We start from the raw sequence: 25,393 nt of genomic DNA, 5'->3' as shown, positions 1-25,393 counted from the left end.
CATCTTTATAGATCACCATTATTTTTCAAAATATCTTTTGTTTTACACATGGTGATAAAGTGGCGAGTGTTTATTACTTGGCTGCCAATAGGACGAAGCAGAATATCTATGGCATGTTCCTCACGACAATCAGAATGCATGAGGAATGCTTCCATTTGATACATGACTACCTCTTGTCCTGAAAGAACGTTTCCATCATTCGGGAGCCGGCCTCTTCATTTCTGTAGGAGAAAGAAAGGGGCTATATTATCATTGCTTCGTGTATGGTACACAACTACTTCAAGAGAACGGACTGGTGGGCTAGTTGGTGGCTTTTCCTCAATTTACACAGCTCTGTTTAGCATGTGCATTATAAACGCTGAAAGGAAACTAGCTATCCATTTGCCAGAATACTAAAGAATTAGCTTTCCCTTCCGTGGGTCAGAATAAGTATGCTTAAATGAAAGATTCTATCTCTGGTAAATTTGGAAGTGTCAAATTGGCTGATCGTTTGCCATGCTGTTCCAAGCGGCTAGTTAAAATGACAATGTTCAAATTGGTCACACAAAAATACAAACAGCGCATGGGCGCACAGCGACGCAGATATACCATAAAACTGTCGACACTGTTTTGTTATCGCCTGTAAACATTAGAAATAAACCCTACATAACTCAATGCGCAATGAATGTCGGCGTTAGTGTGACTGGATTGAAGCAATGTTGCGACCCACCGTATTGACAAACCCTTCACATTGGTGACACCAACTTTTCACATTTCTATTACACCACAGCTTATTAACTTAAATACAACTCAACGCTGCTCGGTCCATGCAAGTATTGGTCCCATAGTGCTTTTTTCAATTGTTCTTCTACACTCGGCTTCATATGAGAGGGACGTTTCTTGCGAGTACTATCTCTTGGGAACTTCACGTATATTCAGGGGACTACTTCCCTGACCCCGCATCCCCATCTGCGTCTTTACCAGTTTTCCCGCCGACATACGTCACTTGGTTGTGAACTGTCAAATGAGTAGAGCTTTGGGATGTTGGGCAGAGGGAATGTAGTTCGAGGCCCACTGTTGCACTAACGTAACTCGCACAGCATGTGACAATGTGTCCTACCACTCTTCAGTCAACCTCTTGGATGGCAACCTGAATCATGAGCATGTGCCCCTGAGAACGTGCCGTGCTTCAACAACCTTCTTTGGTTCCAACCTCAGTGGCTGGGGACCAACCACTTGCTATGTACCACTCTTCTATAAACCTACTTGACAACTTGGGTCATTGGGTATGTGCCCATAGGTATGTAGCGTTTTTAATTAAACCGTGAGATGCCAGTTTTGGTTATGTGCCCCTAAGTTTGTGCCTTTCCACAACTGTGGCACTGATTACGGGCCATTATTTACTCGCCTCATTAGTGCCAATTTCTGTCACTAGTTATGTGCCATTCTGTGGGTCGAATCCTTCAATCATAAAACAATATCATGCATTATTGCTGAAATGCCGGAGAGAATGAAACGCATTTCGTATTTATTTGTACAAAATTTTCAGCAATATAGTCAAGATGAACACCGTGCGTTGTAGCTTCATCTACGTCTCTGCGCTGAAAGCGGAGCTTGCCCTCCTTGAGCTGTGATCGGTACTGAGTAAACGGTGCTGCTGCGGCCAGTCATTTTCTTGCGTTATATTTTATTGAAGGTTGGAACGTGCGATGGTGAACCAGCGAATGCGCCTCAATTTCGCGTGCGCGAGCGAGGAAGGCCGGGCTGGAGTGAGAGAGAGAGAGAGAGAAGAATACAGGAAGGCAGGGATGTTAACCAGTCAATAGTCTGGTTGGCTATCCTACACTGGGGGAAGGGAGAAGGGGAAGAGAAAGAAGGGAGAGAGAAGGTGTAGGTACGTGTACGGACAGCACTTCAGTTAAAGTCGCTCGAGCAAACCAGAAGTTGGGGCCGTACTTCTCAGGCGGCTGCTGCTTACGGCGTGGCGGTGCGGGTGCGGATCTTGAAAGCGATCTGCGACGATAGCTAAGAGGGCGCCCGTGCGGTCCTCGTCTTCAAAGCAATTTGCCATATTCGCAAAGTGCGCGCAGTGCCAGTAGCTTCGTATGTGCTGTGCTTTCGACTTTACGTTCGCGGTGATACGAGAGCTGAAGGAAGGTCAATGGGCTCGCTGCTGGTGCCACCCTTACTCGCTCTAGTGTTTTGATAGTTTCTTTCCACGGTCATCAGGTGAGATATGTTTGTGTTTGCCTGAGCGCGCGTGACACCATGCTTGTTAATTTACTTCGTATGCCTATTCTTACTACTTCATACGGCATATCCTTACTTAGTATAGCAGTCGACTAATTTGCTATGGCAACCGATACTTCGCCTTGCGTGCGAAACTGTGATTTTTTTTGAATGATTTCGCTTCATTAGTTTCATTACATCATTGTTGCCGTCTCTACCTCATTCGTATCGTTTTTTTTTCGGGAATAATGGGAAAATCTGGTTGTGCTAGTTAAAAATCAGATGCAGGGATAGCAATAACAAGAAATGAATTGGTTGGAGAAAAAGCATATATATATATATATATATATATATATATATATATATATATATATATACATATATATATATATATATATATATATATATATATATATATATATACACAACGTGCACCACCGTCCTACCTTTAAATATCTGAATAAGCAAACATGAGCAGCCTGTCATAGTAGTGAAATTGGCCGTGGAATCAGCGAGCAGAATGACACTTGCTCAGTATTGTCTGTGTTCCAGTGCTTGATCTTCGCAGAACTGATTTACAATGGCACCGTTTTGTCATGCTTCGGTAACGCAGTCGAAGGAAGCTGTAATAGCTTGTGTTTCTCACCAGCCTTTTTCATCAGAATATGTATGACAGCCGGTTTCATTTTTTTCTCTTGAAGGTGCTTCTGCTCAAGCATGGCAAAGCCTTTGATGTTCCTGATGCCTACATCCTCCAAGATGGTAACAATTTCGTCAATCTCCTTGCACGTGTAGAGTCCATACTGGTCTAATAGCTTCCAAATTGTCCTCCATAGTTCGCTGAAACAACATGGATGCCACGTTGAAAGACTGAACAGCAGATTACAACAATGGTAAAATAATTTGGGGTTCACTGTATGTTTTCAACCTTCGAGACTTATCTTCCCCCAAACAATCATTGTCATCTACGTTGCCTACCTATACTTTTTTACCACTGTGTGTGTGGCACTTCCATGCCGCGAACGGCATGAGTTTCATGATAAAACTTTTGGTTGAAAAGTAGTTAACGCACTGTTTTCAAAGAAAGCGTAAGCAATACAGACAACGATTATTGTCTGGAAACATATCACCCAAAGGGTGCAAAGCTTTTTTGGTGCTTAACTAGAGGTCACTAAGGCTGGAATGCTTCTTCACTCGATTATTACTTTGATACTTTCCTCTGGAATGACATGTATTTTTTTATCTGTGCCTACCACCCGCTTCTAAAGGTTAGTTCGAATCAAGTGCGGGATTTTCGACTAGTCAATTGCGTCTCCTTGATATGCATCACGGCGTGAATGTGTATTTCAACAACATAGTTGTTCATTTACTTACTAGAATAACTCATTTTCACTCATTTTATTGAAATCGTCTAGTGGCATCGCATGTTAGGGACTGAACTTTGCGAACAATTTCCACACTGAAATCAAATTAGGTAAAGATGCAAGTGCAGGCATTCACATCGTGCATTTGTCGAGAAGGGACGGTTGCCTTAACCGTGATATATATATTGTTGGTGAACATGTGGAATGCCGTAACATCAATTGAACTTCAAATGAAAAATACGTTTCGTTAGAAACATTGTGTGAATCGAACGCACTCTGGAGATTGATGTTTTGTGAGCACATTGTACGTACCACGCTCTCCAGCATTAGCACGGGGTTTCATGAAGCCCGATCATATGGACAAACATGTTAGTTCAAATCGAGAGTTAGTGCGTGCTTCTGACTCAAGCGTGTAAGAGCAGCGAGTTGACGAGTACAGCATGACTGCAACTTCAATAGCTTCAGTACTTATTTATTGCCCTCCGGTGAATAAACGCTAATATCTATTCCGTATAACGTAGCTGATGCCGAAGGTGGACTCGTTATTTTTTTTTGAGAATCACTTTTCTATTTGCTGAGACGCATGCAAAGGAGAATTTAGGTGGACTGTTTATCACACGTGACAGTTATGCGTTCTTTAGTGCGCGTGCTTCGGATGTTCCTTTTTAAAAATTAAACAATGGCTACGTGACGCGAAGTACCCTGCGCTCGTTTAAAGTGCTTGTTAGCGTTGGCAAGACAGAGGTATGCGTGCGAACGGGGTCTAAAGGGTAGAGTATCGGGAGTCTCTTCCGGGGGAACTTGGTTGAATCTCACCATCGACAACGCAAATAAAGGTGAGTGAAAATAAGGCAGAGAGGAACATGCATTCCTATACAAAAAAAAATTAAATTGTGGGGGTTTACGTGCCGAAACCACTTTGTGATTATGAGGCCCGCCGTAGTGGAGCACTCTGAAAATGTCGACCACGTGGGGTTCTTTAACGTGCACCTAAATCTAGGCACAGGGGTGTTTTCGCATTCCGCCCCCATCGAAATGCGGCAGCCGTGGCCAGGATTCGATCCCGCGACGTCGTGCTCTGCAGCCCAATACCACAGCCACTGAGCAACCACGGCGGGTATCTTCCTATACAACAGTGCCTTCTATGAGAAAAACAAATTACGTGAAGTTTTCAGGAGTTTCGGGGCTTCTGAAGACAAATTTCCTACTCTTATTTTAGGAATACCAAATATTTTCTGCTCAAAGTGAGAGGTATGCATTGCCCGCGAGAACATTTGTTGTAGAGGATGTTGTGTTATTACGCGGTGTACGTTTGAATATTACTGATATGATTGTGGTATATTATGTATTTATCGCATAAGATCGCCATGCAATGAATCAATATATTGCCTGTTCCATTCAATTCTTTAGATATATTGGACCAGTCATTATCTTATCTAAGCATAACATGACCTTAGCAGCTGCATTTTTCTCTCCTATTGTCAACTAGAGGCCGCGTAACGTGAAACTACTACAATTTCTTTTTATACCAGTCTCCTGACGTCAAATTTACGCAACCGATGACGCCACCATCTGGCGGCGGCAGGCAGCGTCGTCTGAACAGCCCAATCAAACGCACTCCTAGTTTACAGAAATTCAATTTCCTATGCTTTCAAAACGAATAACATTGCCTACATTGAGCGGTTTTTCTTATCTAATTATCTGACAAGAGGCGAGGAGCCCGCTTAAATGGAGGGGGTTTCGACGGGGTCGATCCAGCGCAGTGATAAGAGATACCCGAATGAAGAGGGTGGTGCTAGCGTCTGCGATAGATCTGCTTGCCTTTCTTAGCTTGCGGTGGCGTGCAACGGAAGGCTAAAAAGGCCGCTCAGCTGGATACTCAGCAAAGAACGGTTGGCTGAGCGATCCTGTAAACTTTCCGAAATTGTTTGGTAACATTATACTTCCACACAAATAGTTTTGTTATACGCAAACATCGATACGCTGCAGCAGGTACGAATAGCCAGTGCCATAGGGATCAGCAGTCAGCCATCTTCTACACCTTTCGCGATGAGCCAGTCTCCGGCTCTTGTAAAAAAAAAAATTCAATTTTATTCGGCATTTTTAACGCGTAAACGTCACTGTGGCGTTTGAGTGTTTGCGGTTTTGTGACGTCGCCTGACATGCAGGCGAAGTGGACACAGCCCGAAAACATTTCACCAGCAGCAGATGCCTAATAGCGAAAGGGTGTCGAATCAGAAATAATTTTTTTTGCGTTCGGTCTAATGATGCATAATCTGTGTGTACACGTCATAACACATGAGAAGCTATTGCGGTTTTCGTGATGTCGCGTCAATGACAAGCGAAGTGGGTGTAGCCCGAAAATCTTCTGACCAATCGTGGAGCGCTGATTTCAGAATTGGAATAGAAAAATTAAGCAAGTGTTACACATTTGTAAAATATTAAGGCGAAAACCTAATTGCACACTTGGCACACTTTTTGTCAAGATCAAAATAGGTTTATGAAGAATGGTGGCAAATGTTGATTGCAGCGCATGGTAGAACTCATCGGAATCGTTCCACCTACTGGTAGGGCGGTGCCATCAGGGCTTTCGCTGCGGGAGGGGAAGTATGGGAAAGCTCGTATGATATAGTGACAACGGAGCCAGCGATTGAAGACGACGACGAACACGCGAACAGTGGCACGAGTGCGCAATGGTTACATGATCAGTGGCGTTGGAGCCAGGAGTGGACGAACACGACGACGAACAAGTGAGCCGTGGCACAAGTGCGTCTCTGTGACCACGTAAAGTGTTCAGGCACACTTTTAGTAAACCAGGACAGTGAAGCAGCCGTGGCTCACAGGCAGCGCTGTCTCTGTGTATCTGTTTCGTTCTACGTTCTCATTCAGTCACGCTTGCACACTCTCTCATGGATTCAAACCAACTAGCCAGCCAACGTGTTTTAACCAAGTTGCAGTTTGGCCGAGGTCGCCGCCAACATAGGCACCTAAGGCTTTCGCTTTGAAATTTTGGAATAGCTTTACGTTATAGCAGGCTAGTATACCTGCTACTTCCGTAAGTATTCTAATGACTTTGGTGTTTCAGCGAAGCTGCTTGTGACTAGGGTTTTTTCGTGTGCATTTTTCGTGTCCTTCCACAAAACCGTGGAGCAAAAAACTATCATCATCAGCAATGGCTCGTGACACTGTTGGCGCGTTCGTCGTCGCCTTCTTCCACAGCTGGCTCTGTTGCCGCTCATTACGTCAGCGTTCTCATGCTGCCCCTCCCTCTGCGAAGGTGCTGACAGCACTGCCCCACTGGTCTCAAATTATTTGGCTCAATATATCACGAAAATAAAAAAACAACAAATGTACATAACGAACGCCTAGCACGAATGATTCCGGATGTATAAAAAATTATCTGTCTTCGAATGTAGCCTTGAATGCAGCCTTCGTAGCCTTGGCCACCGATCAAGACAACAAATATGTTCGTACTTTTGTTCAAAATTCTGTGTCACCGCTTTGTCGAGTGCTACACAGCTTCGCTGGTCATCCGCCTTCACAGAGTGGAATTGCTAATGATTTTCTTATTTTATGTATTGTTTTTTATTCTGTAAAAAGCTGCAGATTCTTTGAGGTTTGGTCGAGCGCAGTTGGTAACTTCCAAGTTTCTGCCCCGCCTGTTAGTGCCATTAAAATGTACTGCTTGTACTATTTTTTTTTCATAGACAGCTGCAAGCAACCGTCATGACTCGGCAATGCCTACCCTATTCGCTCCACCCCACTTTTATTGCTATGTGAATTTTCTTCTCATTATCGGCAACACCTGTGAGTAATTGGCCTAAATAGACGCAATTTCGCGCAGATTACTGGGACTAACAGCCAATCGGAAATTCTTGTTCTTGTGCCTTGCAGCTGGACATAACCATAACCTTCCGCATATGAACCTTCCAACCTACTCTTGCACTTTTTCAGCGAACTTCTGGGGATAATTTTTTTACGAGTCGATATATACAAGTGCTGAAGAGGCGCAATGTTATCTGCAAACCGTAGGTTGCGGAAGAGCTCCGCATTTTTCCTCGTCAACGATTCTTCTAAGTATGCAGTGTAAAAATCGTGTGTTGTTGCCAGCCGCAGATACATTTACGACATTTGACGGTTCAGTGATTTTCGATGAAGCTTTCCTCAAGCTGAATTGTAAGTGGTCTACAATAGTTTAGAAAAGGGCTACCAAGACGTATTGTAAACACTTCCTTCTTCTAATAATTACCTGTTGCTATCTATTGTTTGCTGGCTGTGTTTCTCGCTCATTTTGTATAGAAATCCTGGAGTTAGAGTATAGGCTAAATGTTTGGGCGATTCCGGTGGATGCGTGCAGTCTTTCTAGTGGGCCTTTGCAGTGTTTATGTGCGTTCTCAAACTATAGTTTGATACTGTAGGCAGTGGCGTCAAATAATTTAAACAGGACAACGCTCCTAGTTTCCTCATGGTGGGGTTAGCCCGATATGTGTGCTGTGCACAGTGACTTGGCCCCAGTTTCAAGCCCAACTCCCTGAGGCATGGGTCCATGTGATTGCGCTGCTTTATAATCAGAATTTTTGATCGAGAACAAGCGGAAGGTCAAGAGCCGTCCAACTTAAAAAGAAGATACGGTTTGTACATTATCCAGGTAGCATATCCGCAGTAAAACAAGTACCGTAATTATAATTAAAAGCGATTTCTTGGTTTAAAATAGTCGGTTTTATGCGAAATGTTACAAAATATGTTGGTGGATCTATCTTTTAGAGATGATTGGCGATTTTATCTCCATTCGCAATCCATTCTATGCTTTTGGGTAATTGGTAATTGTATGTTTAGATATTGATTGTTATCAAAGGAGGCACTTACCCAGTAACATATGCTTACTGAACCAAAATGACATCAACAAGGCCTACTGAAAATCGACACATACGGAGTGGCCATACCTTTTCACTAAATTCGGCGTGAAGGACGTTCATTGAAATGCACCACATGCCCAGAGTTGCATCCCTAGTTACCCTGGCCGGTCCGATAGCTGGCTTTGAACCCGACTTTTCCAGCACAGTAGGTTGGTTCTCGACCCCTTTGACCATGCTTTACCTAGGGACTCAAATTCGTGGGAAATGGGTTACGCGCGGACATAACGACACTGATAGACACCGCAAAATGGGTGAAATTCCCCAAGAAAACCAATAGGAATAGTAACAATAAAATTCCACACAATCAATGCCACGATGGCTGACGATGGTAAGGCATTATTATTGAATGAATATATCGACAGGGCGTATTGCGATTTTTGAAACGAGGTAAGTATGAGGCGTGTAGCGCAGTTGTAATCCTCGTTCGCGCTCCGCTTAGCGCTTCCAGTCTATCGCCGCCACCGCTATGCCTGCGCGTGGTCTCCTAAATACGTGGTGCGCTGGTGCGTACGATTGTTCAGAAACTGGTTATGCGGCGACCGGGCTCCACTCTCACGATTCGGTGAGGATGATAATTATCGTAGTATAGTTATAATGTTCATGATTTATTAGCATGTCCTTTGAAACGGGGCGGTGAAAAAAATTCACCAATATGCTCGATTTATTCCGGTATACTATAAGACCTTTCCCTTCTAGCATTTTTGTTCACATCCCCATAATCTTGTTTTCAAGAAAACTTCGCTATCCATCTTGTATCGCTACCTATGCCTGTAACAGATCACTTCGTATCAATTTCTTCCCTGCTTTTTTTCCGCCATTACTCTAAAGGTACTCTGCTTATCCGGACTTCTTTATGAACAAGCTGCGCCATCTCGTGGCACTGCCAATATGTTCGCACGTGGCCTCCGGTGCAAAAAGCGTGGCGCGCCGGTGCCTGTGAACGGTTAGAAACACTGACTCGCTTGCGGCGCTCCCTGTGGCACATATTCAGTGACCCAATGAATAACGCGAAAATCACGCATCCGCCTGTTCGTAGCAATTGCTACAAAGGAAGCCCACACTGGTTGCTTGAAAGAAAAGCCTCATAGTTGAAGAAAAATTCGTCCTGGTTCGGTACTCGAACCGGGGACCACCGCCTTTCCGGGGCAGCCGCTCTACCATCTGAGCTAACCAGGCGGCTAGCAGATGGCAGGGCGAAGTCGAATTTCTCGACAACACGGAGCAACCCGCAAGTGTTTGCGGGTTCCCGCAGGATTACTACGTCATTCAGTGACCTAAGTTGACGAGAGCTCATCGAAGAGCGACACATAGCCAGTGCAGTTATGGCGCAGCTCACTGAAACATTGGCGTCAAAGATGCTCATTGAAAAGCGGCACATGCCAAGTAAATTTGTAGCTCAGTCTGCTAAAGCGTTGAGATGCTGTTCTTAAGGAACACTTGTGACGTGGATTTGATTCTGCTCAGCACCGAAGGAATCGAAGGGATCCATTTTTAGAGCGGCACATTCCCAGCAGGACATACCTAGTTGCCCAAGGTTGGCATCAAATACGTTTGTTAAAAAGCGATACACACCTGGTGATATGTACCCAGTGATCCAAGTTGGCGTCAAAGAGGTTAAGTGAAGACTAGCACAGATCGAGCAGTACATACCCTGTGCTCCAAGTCGACGTCATAGAGTTTCATTTATCAGCGGTACCTACCAAACCCCTCATCTACAGTGACCCGTGTCAGCGTGAAAAAGTGGTTGCCGAAGACTGGTGCCCATTACTACATCAAGGACCCAAGTTGGCCCGACTCTTGCATTCGAAGCCTGCTCAGCAACTCAATGTGGAACCCGTTTCACCGCCGGCTACCCACTGAATCAGATAGGTGGAAGAACTCATACATATTCATGGCTTCTAGCGCGAAGTGAAACAAGTTTTAATAAAAATTTAGTTGAGAGTTAGCGCTCGTCCTGTCTGCTCCTTTCTGTGTCCGTGTTTCACTTCGCGCTAGAAGCCAAGATCATGTTACCGTACCAACTCGCCCAAGAGAAGGATCGACATTTGGGCGAGTTGGTACTGGTTGAACATTTTCAAGAGGCAGCGCAATAAGACGATGACTATCTTTCCTTCATACATAATACATACATACATACATACATACATACATACATACATACATACATACATACATACATACATACATACATACATACATACATACATACATACATACATACATAGCCTCCGTAAAGTGCGTGAAGTACCCTAAAATGCTAAGAAGGTATGAATATTCGTACTTGTGACGACCCTACGTTGATGTCGCACATCTGTGCATCCTTATTTGATTATTGATTTTCTCCCTTCACTGCAAATGGAGTACTGCACAAGCGTAAAATTTAAACTACATGAAAGTTGCGATCTTTTCGGTGCAATGAAAAAATACAATTCATTACACCACAATTCTGCATACAATGCAAAAGAGCACTGTTTTAATTTGTTTATGGACACGCATTTCACAGGACTTTAATAAAGCATAGCTTCAATTAGCCTCCCACGTATCCAGTTGAAGTGCAAAATATTTCAGAACGCTCGACCACCACTATTTTCTTCCAATAGGCAGAGCGTGCTACGTTTACAAGGCTGTCCAGTAAACATGCGCCATTTGCCACAATTGAAAATAATATCTTGTTGCGTGAAGGGAAACACTTACTTTAGTATCAATAACGTCACGAGAATACCGCCTAACATGTGCAGATGAAAAAGGTGCCCTTGTATATAAACAAAACATTTTTCAGATAAAAACAAGAGCAAGACTAGAAATTCAGGTTAGATAGACCGAAAGCCACAGCTTTAGGGTTGTGAAGATGGTGGAACCAAACGTGTAAAAAAAAAAACATCAGTAAAAAGCACCCTAAAACAACCTATGTGGCTGCCGTAATTCTCTATCCTAACACTACGGTGTGTCTTACAGTGACCTTTTCGGACAATAAACCTAATAAATTTAGGCTTTGATAAGCTTCAAAGTTCTCAGAGTTTTTGTCCTCCACTTTCACGTACTCAGCTAAACTATAGACCATTTCTGAAAATTCTACCCAAGGCATTATTGTCGCTTGGTATGTGGATATGTTTTCAAAATGTCATCCGACGTACTCATGCTGACGTAATATTTTTTGTTCCTCAGTTACAGGCTCCACGTCCAGTAGTTGTCCCATAGTATGGCGCGGTTCTGTGAAGAAAGAGAAAGGGAAATACAAGTAAATATGCTGTGAAATCAAGGTAAGGTCTTTGGAAACCTATGGTAAAGTCTTTTCTGCGAACTTGATACGTGTAAATAATAGACAATATGCATCGAAATTCATTCATAGCATTCGATCTGATAGTCATGATGCCTAATAATATATATCGCAATGATTAGCTTGGTTGTTCTTCTTTCTTTACGTTTGCTGGCACAGCCCTTTGAGGATTCGGGCCTGGGCTAAATACAAGGACACAGTACAAAAACCCGCAGTGAACAAACGAACCGAACCAAAGTAGGTAACAAATATAAGGCGGGCTAAATTACCATGACAAAGGAATATGTTACTTTACTGTAGATTACATGAAGTATGAATGATTGTGTTGCAAACAGCGAAAAAGAAAAGCCATAACGTGTTGCTATGACCTGCTTATTGTCTAAACGCAACACAAATTCAGAAAGAGCTACATCACGTGAGTTTTGGGTCATGAGGGCTACGGTGCTCTTCAAAGTGACTAGATACTTTTGCAGTTTGGTGGCAAACCGGTAAGTACATTAAAATTATGTCGTTTAGACAGTGTGCTAATTAACTTTAACTGAAGAGTATTGCCTGCCGGAAACATACAGGGAAGAAAAATTCTCACGCGCGAACGTAACTGGCCTTGTCTTCAAGTCGGCGGTATATGTGTGGGGCCGCGAAGGAAGCGAACGAGGAAGGCGCCTGGAGGTGACGAAGAGCACACGCCGGGGACAGTACGTAGGAGCGCACTCCCGCGACAAAGTACGGCCGCCTAGACAAATGTGTAGGCAACCTTGAGCGAAGTGGGGTTGGAGGAACCAGGCGAAGCGTCGTGGAGGAGGAAGGTGGGTGGATGCGCGCTGGGTTGACCTCCCCTGGCAGTCGCCACTGGTTTTCTTAGCGATGCATCCCTACTGGGTTCGTCGCGTGGGGACATCGTTCTCGTGCACCGTACGCTGTGTGTGCGAGTGAAAGCGTGCGACGCTGAGCCGACGATGGCGGCTCAATCCCGCGTGTGCAAGCAAGCGTAGGAAGCGTGCCGTGTTCCGTCGCGCGCAGGGCATCGGGGTAGGGGATGCAGGAGGCGTTCTATTTAGGCCGCGCACGGTTGCGCGGGCGTTATCTTGAAAGCGATCTCTTTTAGGGACGCAGTCTAGGTTGCCCGAGCGCTCGCAGCTTTGCGTGCGTCATGTTTTCACCGCTCCGCTTGCGTTCAAGCGATAGACAGCAGGAAGGCCCCTTCAATCACTCCTGCTGCCGCGATTTCTCACTCCAGCGTTTTGACAGCGAGTATCTGCGGTCAGCGAGTGTGAAATCTTCATGTTTGGCTTTGCGCGCTCACACCATACTCAGTAATTTAGATATTAGGCGAACGTCTACAACGGTGCGTTCTACTCAGGCAGTTGCTGTATGTGGCACGGCCGCAAGAGCCCTGTCTTGCATACGATCTGCTATACTAACCGTGTAGGCGTCAAGGCGCACCGAGGGCCGATGGCGTAGTGCGCGTTATAGCACCCATACGCTTGTGCATCATCTGTGTTCACAAAGTGAAACGTCACTATAACTTTTACTTGCCAAGTTTCAGTAGTTAGTACGATGTTTCTGGCTGAGTGTTTTGGGCCCACAGTAAACGGCAGGCAGCAAGCATTGTTTACTGGTTTAGAGCAGCAACATTGGACGAGGAAAAAGTTTGATTCGCTACTCACTGTCTTTTGAAAGCCAGGTCAGAGGATACAGGGCGATGCAAGATATCCAACTGCACTGGTATCATATGTGCAAGTAAAGCTAGGGAAATGTGCACCTATGCTTCGCATTTGATGAGAGCTGTCTAAACAAAATGGAACCGAAGCCTTAGATGACTGGGTTGAAGCCAACTTCTAGTTCCCGGCCTCCGGTTTCCCCCGTATTGCCGCAAATATACACGCAATTTCTTTTTGTTTTCGTTTACTGTGGGTATTTTTATGTGCTTTTCACATTTAGATAGGAAATGAGAATTTTTTTCTCGGTATTTACATGTTTGGTCCTTAAAGGGTTGAATCAGTTGGGCATTTCTGAAAGCGTTTGCCACTCAAAACGATATAAGAACAACGCACGGCCAACATCGGAGAGAGTTGTGCGCAAAAATCCGTAGATATGACAATACACGTGAACTGATAGCAATTTTCATGTAACATCTGAATGAGGAAGTAAGGCAGTGATTACAATGTGTTGAAATTTTGTGTGCTCGTTGTAGTAAAGAAAATATCGAAAGTGTATTTCTCTACCGTTACATTGAGCCAATATATTATCATGATCATCAGCCTGTTTTATGTCCACTGCAGGACGAAGGCCTCTCCCTGCGATCTCCAATTACGCCAGTCCTGCACCAACCGATTCGAACTACTGCCCGCGAATTTCACATTTCATCGCTCCACCATCTAGTGTTTTACCATCCTTGTCTGCATTTCCCTTATCTTTGTGCAAATTCTGTAGCCTTAATGGACCAACGCTTATCTAACCTGCGCATTACATGACCTGCCAAGCTCTATTTTTCCCTCTTAATGTCAATTAGAACACCGGCTATACCCGTTTGCTCTATGATTCAAACCACTCTCCTTTTTTCTCTCAATGTTATGCGTAGCATTCTTCGTTCATTTGTTCTTTGTGCGGTCCTGAACTTGTTCCCAAGCTTCTTAGTCAGTCTCCATGTCTGTGCCCCATATGTCATCACCGGTAAAATGCACTGATTATACACCTTCCTTTTCAATGATAAGGATAAGCTTCCAGTCAGGAGCTGACAATGCCTCCCGTATTCGATCCAACCCATTTTTATTCTTCTATGAATTTCTTTCTTCTGATCAGGGTTCCCTGTTATTATTGACCTAGGTAAGAGTACTCTCTCACAGACTCTAGAGGCTGACTGGCGATCCTAAACTCTTGTTTTCTTACTCGGCTATTCATCACTATCTTTGTCTTCTGCATATTAATCTTATACCCCAGTCTTACACTCTCTCTGTTAAGGTCCTCAATCATTTGTTGTAACTCGCCTGCAGTATTGCTGAAGAGAACAACGTCATCGGCAAACCGAAGGTTAGTAAGATATTCGCCATCGATCCTTACTTCTAAACCTTCCCAGTTTAATACCTTCAGTAGTTCTTCCAAACACCCAGTGAATAGCATCAAAGAAATTGTGCCTCCCTGTCTGATCCTTTCTTTATTGGTGTCTTCCAACGTTTTTGTGTACAATTGTGGTAGTGGTGGAATATCTGTAGATATTTTCCAAGGTATTTGCGTAAATGGTCTGTACTCCTTGATTACGTAATGCCTCTATGACTTCTGATATCTATACTGAATAAAATGCGTTTTCGTAATCTATGAAAGCCATGTAGAGAGGCTTATTGTACTCTGCGGATTTCTGGGTTACCTGATTAGTGACATGGATGTGACCTATTGTGCAGTATCCCTTCCCGAAGGCAGCCTGTTCCCTTGATTGCCGAAAGTGCAGTGTTGCCCTCATTTTATTGCATATTATTTTGCTGAATATTTTCTATAATACTGGGAGTAAGCTAAGGAGCCTATAATGTTCAATTGTTTAACGTCTCGTTTTTTGTCGATTAGCATAATGTTTCGATTTTTTCACTTTTCTGAGACCCTTGAAGTCGACAGACACTTTGTATAAGGAGCGGCCTGTTTTCCAAGCAATATGTACCCTCCATCTTTGATTAAATCGACTGTTTTTCCAACTTCTCCTGACGCTCTTCCTCATTTCATGTCTTGCTATACCCTTCAGACCTCATCACTAGTTATAGGAGGATTTTCTGTATCCTGTTTGTTACTAGTTCTAATGGAGTTATCCTGGCTCCTCTGGGTATTGTACAGGTCAGTATAAAATTCTTCCGCTTCTTTTACTATATCTTCGAGATTGCTGATAATATTACCCTGCTTATCTCTCAGTGCATACATCTTCGTTTGTCCTATACCAAGTATATTTGTCACTGATTTCAGGTCGCGTCCATTGTTTACGTCTTCGTCAGTTTTTCTCACGTTATAGTTTCCAATGTCACTTCTTTTCACCTCGTTGATTAGCTTGGTCAATTATGCGAAATTTTTTTATCTCTTGAGTTGAACACTTTCATTCTTTGTCGTTTCTTTATTAGGTCCTTTGTTACTTGCGAGAGCTTGCCTACTGGTTGCCTTGGTGCCTTGCCTCCAACTTCATATGCTGCCTCTGAAGCCAGCCTACATAGGGTTTCATTCATTACCTCTATGTGATGATCTCTCTGTTCTAAGGCTGCATATTTCTTTGCAAGTACCAGCCTGAATTTGTCTGCTTTTACCTTTACTGCCTCTACGTTGACCTCTTTTTTTTAGTAGTTTTACTCTTTCTCTATTCACATTGAGGTGAATCCTAACCCTCACTAACCTATGATTCCTGTACTCCTGATTCCTGTATTCCTGATTCCTGTACTCCACCTATCACTTCTACATGCTGCACTATACTGGGATCGGCAAAAGTATGAAATCAATTTCCTTTTTTGTTCGACCATTAGGGCTTTTCCAGGTCCACATTCTGTTGCTGTGCTTCCTGAAAATGTGTTCATTAGTCTAAGGTTGTTCCTTTCTGCGAATTCTACCAGCATCTCTTCTCTAACGTTGCTAGAATGGACGTCGTAGTTGCCAATTGCTTGTTCACCAGCCTGCTTTTTCCCTACTTTTGCGTTGAAGTCGCCCATTACTACAGTATACTGAGTTTTCACTTTTCTCATCGCTAATTCAACAACTTCATAAAACTTATCTACTTCATCATCATCGTGGCTGCATATTGGAGCGTAGCCTTGTACTACCTTTATTCTATACATGTTATTAGGTTTGATTACGACTGCTGCTGCCCTCTCATTAATACTGTAGAACTTGTCAATGCTGCCCGATATGTCCTTATGGATTCGGAATACTACCCCGTACTGCTTCTTATGTGGGCGACTTCTAAAGGACATGGCTTTCATTCAATAATTCACCAGTGCTTCTCATCTCACTAAGGCCGATGATAACCCACACAAAGTCTCACAGTTCCTCAAAGAGTAGTCCTAAACTAGCCTCACTCGACAGAGTTCGGTTGTTAAAGGTTGACAGGGTCAGTCTGCATCGGTAGCCTGCCCGGACGCAGAGATTTTTAGCTTCCTCTGCTTCGTTAGAGGTCTGACCACCACCTTGGTCAGGTGCTCCGGAGCTGCTGGGGACTCAGTGCCATGCGTTAATTGCACGAATCATTAGGGAGGTGGTGGCCGAATACTGCACGTGGGAGGTCCATGCCTGTTCTGGTGAGGGAGTGTCTTTGTTCAAGCTTAGTGGCCCTTCCTATTTTGGTTGTACCTAGATTAGTATAGCCCCACTCGCTCTCGGCAATTTTGCCAGTGTCAGGCGCCACTCCAGCCTGCAGATGTAGTGCACTGGAGGAGGTGAATTTGAAGTCCAATTTCGTCAGCCTTAAAAAAAGAACTATAGAAGAATTCGCAATTCCGACTACGGCTACCGAGCATTCGACATAGCTCAGTCAGATTATCCCTTATGCGACGAGGCTACCTTATCACCGGAAAGTCCAGCCCAGAGGGCCCTACATGCCTAAAAACTTGTTTGATTTATGCACGATAGACGTGTTTTTCTGGGCGTGATGGATAATTCAATATAGAACAATTTCTAACCGATACTGGCCTTGTAGTACGGAAATCAGGCGCGCGTAGGCGGCCGTGAACTTGGCAAACTATACAGGCTTCCGACGACGACTTCGGACAGCACTTAAAACGAGCAGAGGTTAAAATATTGTTTGATAGGGTGGCTTCTCTCACTCGAAAGGCGACGAGACACGGGTTATTTCCATATTGTCCTGCGTCGAAAGGGCATCTTCGGGAGTGGATAAGCTGCTCTGTAATATACACGTACTTATCTATACCCGGCAACTTTCGATCGCGAACGAATCCGAAGACTCCGTCGCCGCGTTATGGATGACTTTCCGTTATGGACAACTTTCCTTTCAACGAGTCGAAAGGAAAGTTGCACGGTGTGCAAGCGAGCTTGAGCAGTTCGACTTTGAAGTGATTCATCGTCCAGAAACTTCTGCGGAAGGTACGGACGCTGTGCCCAGATTGTGGGTCCTATTTGCTGACGTGCCTAACGCCACAGTAGGTGTCGCGAAAAATTGGGAAGGAACTTACTCTACGCAAGGGACAGAAACAGGTAGAATTGCAGTGCCTCCCGCACTGTTTCCAAATTTTCTGGACTGTTACCTCGATGGTTTTTGGTAGACCTAAATGAAACTGACAAAAATGTTCACTTGGCCCCGCATGAAAGGAGACACGAAAAAATACCCGCAGTCAAGTCAGAGATGCCAAGTGAATGAAGTTTAAACAACCACGTCAAGAGATAATTTTACCGAAGAGCCCGAGCGTACAATTTCAAGTTATTCATATGGACTTCGCTGAACTCTGAAAAAATCTGAAGCTGTGAAGAAAACTCAAGCATTCCTGCTGTGTGTGGATGAATGCACAGGGATGGGGGCACCAAAACCGGGGAAAGAGGACGCCAACATTGTGATCTCCTTTAAGCCTAAAGCCGTTTGACAACGTGACCTCCGATAATGGAACTGCATTGCGGTATCTATAACTTAAGGAATGGGCCTAGCGGCGTCGAGGTACGCTCTGGTTCGCAGCACAATAATAGCACTCAAAAAATGGACTACCTGGGCGATCCAGTTGTGACGTCAAAGAGTGCGTAAATATCTATACAAACTTCCCAGGTGGATGGAAGTGCTGCCTCGAAGTGGCGGTAGCTCATCACAGCCTCTCCTATACAACAGGTCTGGACTGTACACTGCTATTTGCTGCTAGTGACAACCTATCCTACTTACCAGCCGACACGCCTCTAGGAGTTTAACCAACCCTTCAAATCACAGAAGAATGAAGAATCGAAGGGAGCGAAGTAAAGTACGTCCGACAGGATAGGGAAATCAAAAACAATAAATGGAATAGTGAGAAACTTGAGAATTATGGGGATCCAGCTAAATGTCCCCGGCAGCTTAAGAATGACTTGGATGACCTCGAGTTGCGCAGAATACGTCTGTCTGTTGAATAGTATGGAATTCCTGAGACTGGAGATGAAAAAATTATTTTGTCAAGATAAATGACATGGCGAAAGACTTGAATTTTATGCAACTTGCTCATGCTGATATTTACGGAATTTACGGGATGGCATAACGGGCAGGTACAGAGCACGGACTGATCTTTCGCTTTGTCCACACTTCCGAGATACGTAGCATGAAGCAAAGAAGGCCTTGAAACAGAGACAATAACATCTTTACACAAACGAGAATATGACCAAGCGTTACCGGCCTCTCGGTAGCAGCGAAAACTTCAGCCAAGAGAGTTAGCTATGACTTTCTATAGCATTCAAATGGACAATTCTTGGTGCGTAGGGAGAGTGCAGAACGTGGGGAGGTCGTCAGGTGTGAGGGTGGCTTGTCAGAGCGATTCATGTGCTTGTTTTGTGATGCTCGTTACTCTTTTTACTGTTCTATCAAGTGGGCGACCTCGGCTATAGCGCCCTTCTTGACTTAGTGAAACCGTTTGAAAGCTGGCAGAGATGATTTTTGCGATGCGTTCATGTAATGCACAACCAATGACAAAGTAAATGAACTCTGGTGCATGCTTAACCAAAAGAAATGTTATTTTGATGCTGTTATGCTAACAGCAACCTGCAATCGGATATCTCGAATGAATATAAACTGCCTCATATTCCTGTTTTAGGCCAAGCCATGGAGGGCGTGGTGTTGTCATTGTGTCACTTTATAATTCTTTACAAGCTGCATGATGCGAAAGTTTTACTTTAGTTACAGCTCAGGCCATATGTATTGAGTTTCAAGATGTCTTAGTTGATGTGTGTTACCTGCCAACCGATGGTATTTGGTCTGGTATTCTTGCATTTGAAATTATTTCTTTACATTTGTAAATGAAAATTGAATACACTCTTATACAGGGAGGTGATTTTACTATTGACACAAAGTGTGACTTTAAAACTTACTTCATGCGACATTTCTAAAAATATTTTAAATGATATTATAAATAGGTCTACGAGAAATACTCTGTGGAATTAAATATCATAGACCACCATAGACACATCTATAACAAAGTGAGATCTGTCGTGTGGGACGTTAGTGATCACAAGGTGAGCGATATGTTAAGCAAATACAGGTGGAGCCTTTAGGTAACGGTGAATGACATTTTTTATTGTCATCAACATGTTTCGCCAGCTGCTTTAGATGCCTTTCCTTCAGAGATTGGCAGCTTACATAGGGACAAACTTTTTCACGCTACTGATGCGAATGCGGCCTAAGACACTCTGCTGGACACATTTGTTTTTGCATACGTAAAGCACTTCCCATATAAACAACAGAATAAACGTGAAGCTTGTCAGAAACTTTGAATTACAAGCGAACTTCTACAAAAAATTGACGAAAGAGACAAATAATTGCGGAAATTTATGTGCCTGTACCACGACGCGGACCTAACTTCTTCGACCTAAATCGACCTAAATTTACCTAAATTTACCCAATTTACCTAAAGTGCCGTAGTGCCTTAAGCAAAGAAATGAAGAAATCAAAGAAGCTATTTCGTATAGGTGCATTAACTTCGTGCTCAAACCAAGCAGGCGTTTTGTGGAATAAAATAAACTCTTTCCCATGGGACGCAACCCATGAACAGAACAAGTTAAGGAGGTACTCCGTTATGGAACTTTTGTAATTGGAGAGCCTGTGGCCAACGTGTTGAATGTATAGTTCGTTTAGAGAGACCTTAATAACAGATCACGGGCTGCTTGCCCAAATCTGGGACGCCATAACGTAAAGCTATTCAGAAAAGAAATTCTGTTCCAATGGTGCAATCAGCCTTGGAAGATTGGTCAAAAATTAGCGGCCACCTCCACTAAGGCTGTCTGACACGTGGCGTCACGAAAACCGTGAGGGCTCCGCATGTGATATGACATCCGCACATTGATTATGCCCGATTAGGCCGAAGTGAGGAAAAATGATAATTTCTTATTCGGCAGATTTTTTGCCATTAGCGAAAAAGGCGTCGTTTGACCAACGGGTATTAATCGAACGTTTTCAGGCTGCGCCCCCTTTGCCTGTCATCGCACCAAAGTGGCGTGTTGGCTTTAAAGATGCATCAATAGGCTGAAAAAAACTCAATGCTTTTGTGAATATTTGGAGACTGCCCTGTTCCGAAAGGAATAGGCGATGGCTGCCCACTGATCGTTCTGGCGCTGGCTTCGTGAAGCTGCCGGGGAGCATGGATATAATTGCGTACAATAAAACATTTTCAGCGGCAATATAACGTCATCGAGCCCTTTCGGCACGTGTACGACATCGCTCTGCCAACTATTCTTTGCTGAGGATCTGTTTAGCGGCGTTCTTAACCTACCACTGCGCGCCGCCGTGATTTTCGACCAGCCACCTCAAGCTATGTAAGCAGGAACCGGCCAATCCCAGACGCCGGCACCACTGTCCTCATCCGGTCATCTTCTTTCACTGCGCTGGCTCTGCCCCATCGAACTCTCTCCACTCGAGTGTGTTTCTGGCATCTTGTAAGTCAATTAGATAAGAAAAACTGCTTAACGTTGGCACTGTTATTCGCTTAGAAACCAAAAAGTAACATCCTCTAAACGAGAGGCATATTTAGTTGGGGTTTTCAAGCAGCGCTGTGCGTTACCGCCCAATGCTTGCGTCGGTGGTTAGGCAAATTTGACGCCAGAAAATTGGAATAAGAATGTATAGGAATAGTTTTACGTTATAGGACCCCAGGGCCCAGAAAATAGAAAGACATTTTTAGCAGGCACTACTAAAAACGAAGTCCGCAGAGTATTCAGGGGCTTAAAAAAACAGTTGCAACTGCGACACCGATGGCGTGCAAATATTGCCAGTTAAGTACGTTGTTGATCAGATAAGTCCGGCACACTTAAATACTTTCTACAAAACGCGAAAAGATCATCACGTAGCAAATTAGCGGCCAATATCTATTCTGCCCTCATTTTCGAAAGGTTCTGAAAGAAAATATTTTTAGTCGCTTATATTCTTTTTGCAACAAATACATCATGACAAAATTGCATTATGACTTCCAAAAAATACTTCAGCAGAACGCTGCCTACTGGATCAAAAAATATATATATATGCTGCAGTAATTCGAACAGAAAACCAAAGTGATCGGAATTCATGTGGATCTTGCACAAGTATTTGACTACGTTTACCACATCTTATTGTTTGAGAAATAAACCATTATAGCATTCGCGAATCGCTACTTAAAAGTTACTTAAAAGCTCTCTGGCCCATGAATGTCAATTTGCGTGTGTACATTACTCAGTATCACATGAGAAAATACCTTCAGGTGGACCACAAAGAAGCATTCTTGGTTCTTTACATTATATAATAATGACATAGTCATTATCTTCCCAGAAGTCTATTATATATACAGATGACACGAGTATATTTATCACCTCCGAATCAGATGTTACTCTTCATAGTAAACCTACTGGCGCCTTAGAGAAGTTAGACAACTGGACACGTAACAGTAAGTTTAAAATAAAAGCAACTAAAGCGAAAGCCGTAGTTCTTGATTCCAAGGGTGAACAATTCTTCCTCGAGAAAACATTGCATTGAGAGGCTCAAACATACAAATAATTATTTCAGTCAAAGCGCTCGTGTACTTCTTTCGTGTTCTTCGCAATGAGACGACCATTCGAATATTACTTAAATAAAATTAAGCCAGATAACTGGAATTTTTAGCCTCATCCGGCATTTTATCCCCAAATCGGTGTCGTTTTGATAGGCAAATCGCTCTTTAGTTCTGATCTTAACTACTGGTTCCTATTTTGGGGAAGAACTATATATATATATATATATATATATATATATATATATATATACATATATATACATATATATATATACTCCTACTTTGACACTACAAATGCTGCCGCATCAAGAAAATATATTTTACGAAAGTAAGAAGAAGTTATGGCACAAACAAAAAGGACATGAGACGGTGCCCAAACGGGGTTGCCCTTTGTTACTGCCAACTGCCGTATCAATATATAGAGGAAGAACGAATGCTGACATCAGCATCGCTCTCTCCGAGAACGGCATCATCATCCATGACAACTACCGAGGTTTGACGTATTAGTTTTGCTGTAATTCGCAAGGCGGGGAGATGTAATTCAAGGTGGAGAGAAGTAAATTTCTCACTAGCTAACCGCTAGTGAGGAAGCCGGGTCGTACGTATGTCGCCGATGAGATAAGAGTCGAGCTGTAGTAAACGCGGTTCTTTTACTGCATGATGCACAATACGCGCGTTCGCGAAATACATCTTTGCGTGTCTGTTCTTCATGCCATATACCCTGCAAGATATCCCAGTGCGGTCTGCCCTGTCTGTGGGCTAAGGCCAACATTGGACTATGTGTTGTGGGAGCGTGAAGCCATTGGCTCCTCCTTCAGCGAGGATAGGTGGGCTGTGCTCTTGGGCAGCCCCGAACTCAACAACCAAACCCTGGCCGTCCAGAGTGCCCGCGAGCGGGCCGTCAAGCTGAGCTTGTCGGTCCCTACGTGGGACTAGACGGGTGGCGCGGGGTCTCCCCTGCGTCTTCTCTGGACCGAAATAAAGTTACTTCACTCACTCACTGTGTCTGTTAACCGATCATCTCTATCGTGTAAGTTGTTGCTTCTCTGCGGGCTACTCGGCAAGGATTGCACATCCTAGAACGCTTCGTCAGTTTCATATGTGACTCTCAAGGAGCTTACCCTGGTTACGTACCTACGCAAATGATTCATACGAATGCTTCGTCTGCTCTCATCATTTAGCTCGATTAGATATGTGTGTGGCCTCCTGTGACTGACCACATTATATTTATGGCACAGTAGCCCATCATTTACATTCACTCCATGTGTACCTGCCCGTGCCTGTACACACGCTCATTTTAGGGTGAGGTCATGCACCTGGCTTATCCCCAAACGGTCTCCCTCGCGGAAATGTTTGTCCCACTCCGATTTAATCGTTTGGTGTGCCTCCTTATCGACGCACACTGCCTCAATTTGTGCTGCAACCTGTATTGTTCAATACTGCTCTTTAGCCTTCGGGCAGTACCTCGACAGGCGTAAATGTACAAAGGCAGTTTCGTTTGTTAACTGCATGTAGGCATTTGGCTTTATCAGTGGCTACATACAATTTAGAAGTTTATCATTGAGAGCGCACAATATCTCTAGCGCCCTTCCTTCATAGTCAATATATCCGGGTTTCCGTATCAATCTGAGCGCAACACAGACTAAACAGTCCACTGCCTGCTGACCAAATGTCCCCGTTACTTTTATGTTAGTTCCCGTAGGTTTGTATCCGCGAACTACAGACTTCCTGATGACACTAATCCCTGACGCAGAATCCAATGCTACCTTTCAGCTCTGGCCTGCCGCATGTGGAATTTATAGTCTACACAACGTAAAGTATGGGACTCTCACCGCATCATTCTGAGCCAACATCTCCGCACTGAGCGCACGTTCACTGTCCGAGTTATCCATCCACACCAGATCTGCTGTGCCCGCCAGCGCACTTGAGCAGACACGGGCGAAATGTTGCGCAGAATTACAGACAAAGCAGCACTTCCTGCTCTTTTTGTTGGTTGTCTTGTTTGTCCCAAGTGAAATCTTGCATGCATCAGGAAGCGCTTTCGTTTTTCACCTCCCGCTACCTTGCCTGAGTTGGTCATTCCCCTCTTGATTTCTTCGAACCTCGCCGCCGGTTCGGCAATCTCTAGCGGAAGCATTAGTCTACTCCGTATCTCGTTCTCGAATGCTAATGAACGGCCTTCCGAAACAAGAGCGTCGCGAAGCCTGTCTGTTACCTTCATACTCCTTAATTTGCTAAACGCTGCAAACATTGTAGCCATTCAGGTAATAAAACGGGTAATTTTCCAGGCCTACTGCAAATTGTGACCGTGTCTCACTGCTGCGGTTTTTTGCTTGAATAAACATTCGGCAATACTCTGCGGAAGATAATCGAAATCATTTAAGCACGGTTTGTTTCACAACCTTGTAAGGTTTGTTTTCTTCTGCACCCAGATGAACGAGAAAGCCAGAGGCAGCACCAGCCCTACCCTACGCTAGTACGGCACTTCGTAAGAATCAAGTGTCGCCTCAACATCACCAAGCCATGTTGGAACGAGCGGTTCGTGAGTAGGCATGGGCACCAGCACGTCTTTAAGAAGGCTCGCGTACTTTACCCTCCTGTCCTCGTTCCGGCCTTCGTCAATGCTCTTGCAGAGGGCCTTGCACTGTTCTCATTCTTAGGCTGTTGTTTGGCTCGTTACGTTTCCGTAATTCTGAGCTGTAGTTGCATCATTGCTATTTAGTGAGAGTCTGACAATCCCGCACTGTTCTGTGACCGTAGCCGTTTTGGCGTTCAAGCCCACATCCATTTACCCCAACTCCGGTCAACTTTCCTTCCCCTAACCCCGGCATTACACAAGTTACAAGCTGCAAGCCAATAGCCGAATAAGACACCCACCTGCTCTCCTCGCAGTTCCAGCAGTAGTGGTTTTGGCCTGTAAGATTTACGTCCCACATGATTTCGTCACGCGTCAGTGTTTGTCTACCCTTCCGC

The 25,393-nt window shown here is 44.1% G+C and overlaps 1 long non-coding RNA gene across 1 annotated transcript; it reads right to left on the bottom strand.

The window, feature by feature from the left end:
* Positions 1 to 74: 74 nt before the first annotated feature.
* LOC139046945 (uncharacterized) lies at positions 75 to 25,393 on the bottom strand. The gene is made up of 3 exons (XR_011506996.1): positions 25,298 to 25,393; positions 11,623 to 11,698; positions 75 to 221 (listed from the first exon to the last, which is right to left on the bottom strand). It is a non-coding gene; the product is annotated as an uncharacterized lncRNA (long non-coding RNA).

This window comes from Dermacentor albipictus, chromosome 6 (genome assembly GCF_038994185.2).
Source record: "Dermacentor albipictus isolate Rhodes 1998 colony chromosome 6, USDA_Dalb.pri_finalv2, whole genome shotgun sequence".
In the NCBI taxonomy this organism is placed as follows: Eukaryota; Metazoa; Arthropoda; class Arachnida; order Ixodida; family Ixodidae; genus Dermacentor; species Dermacentor albipictus.
The sequence above is the reverse complement of the archived record's forward strand: the minus strand, read 5'-3'. Positions and strand labels throughout refer to the sequence as shown.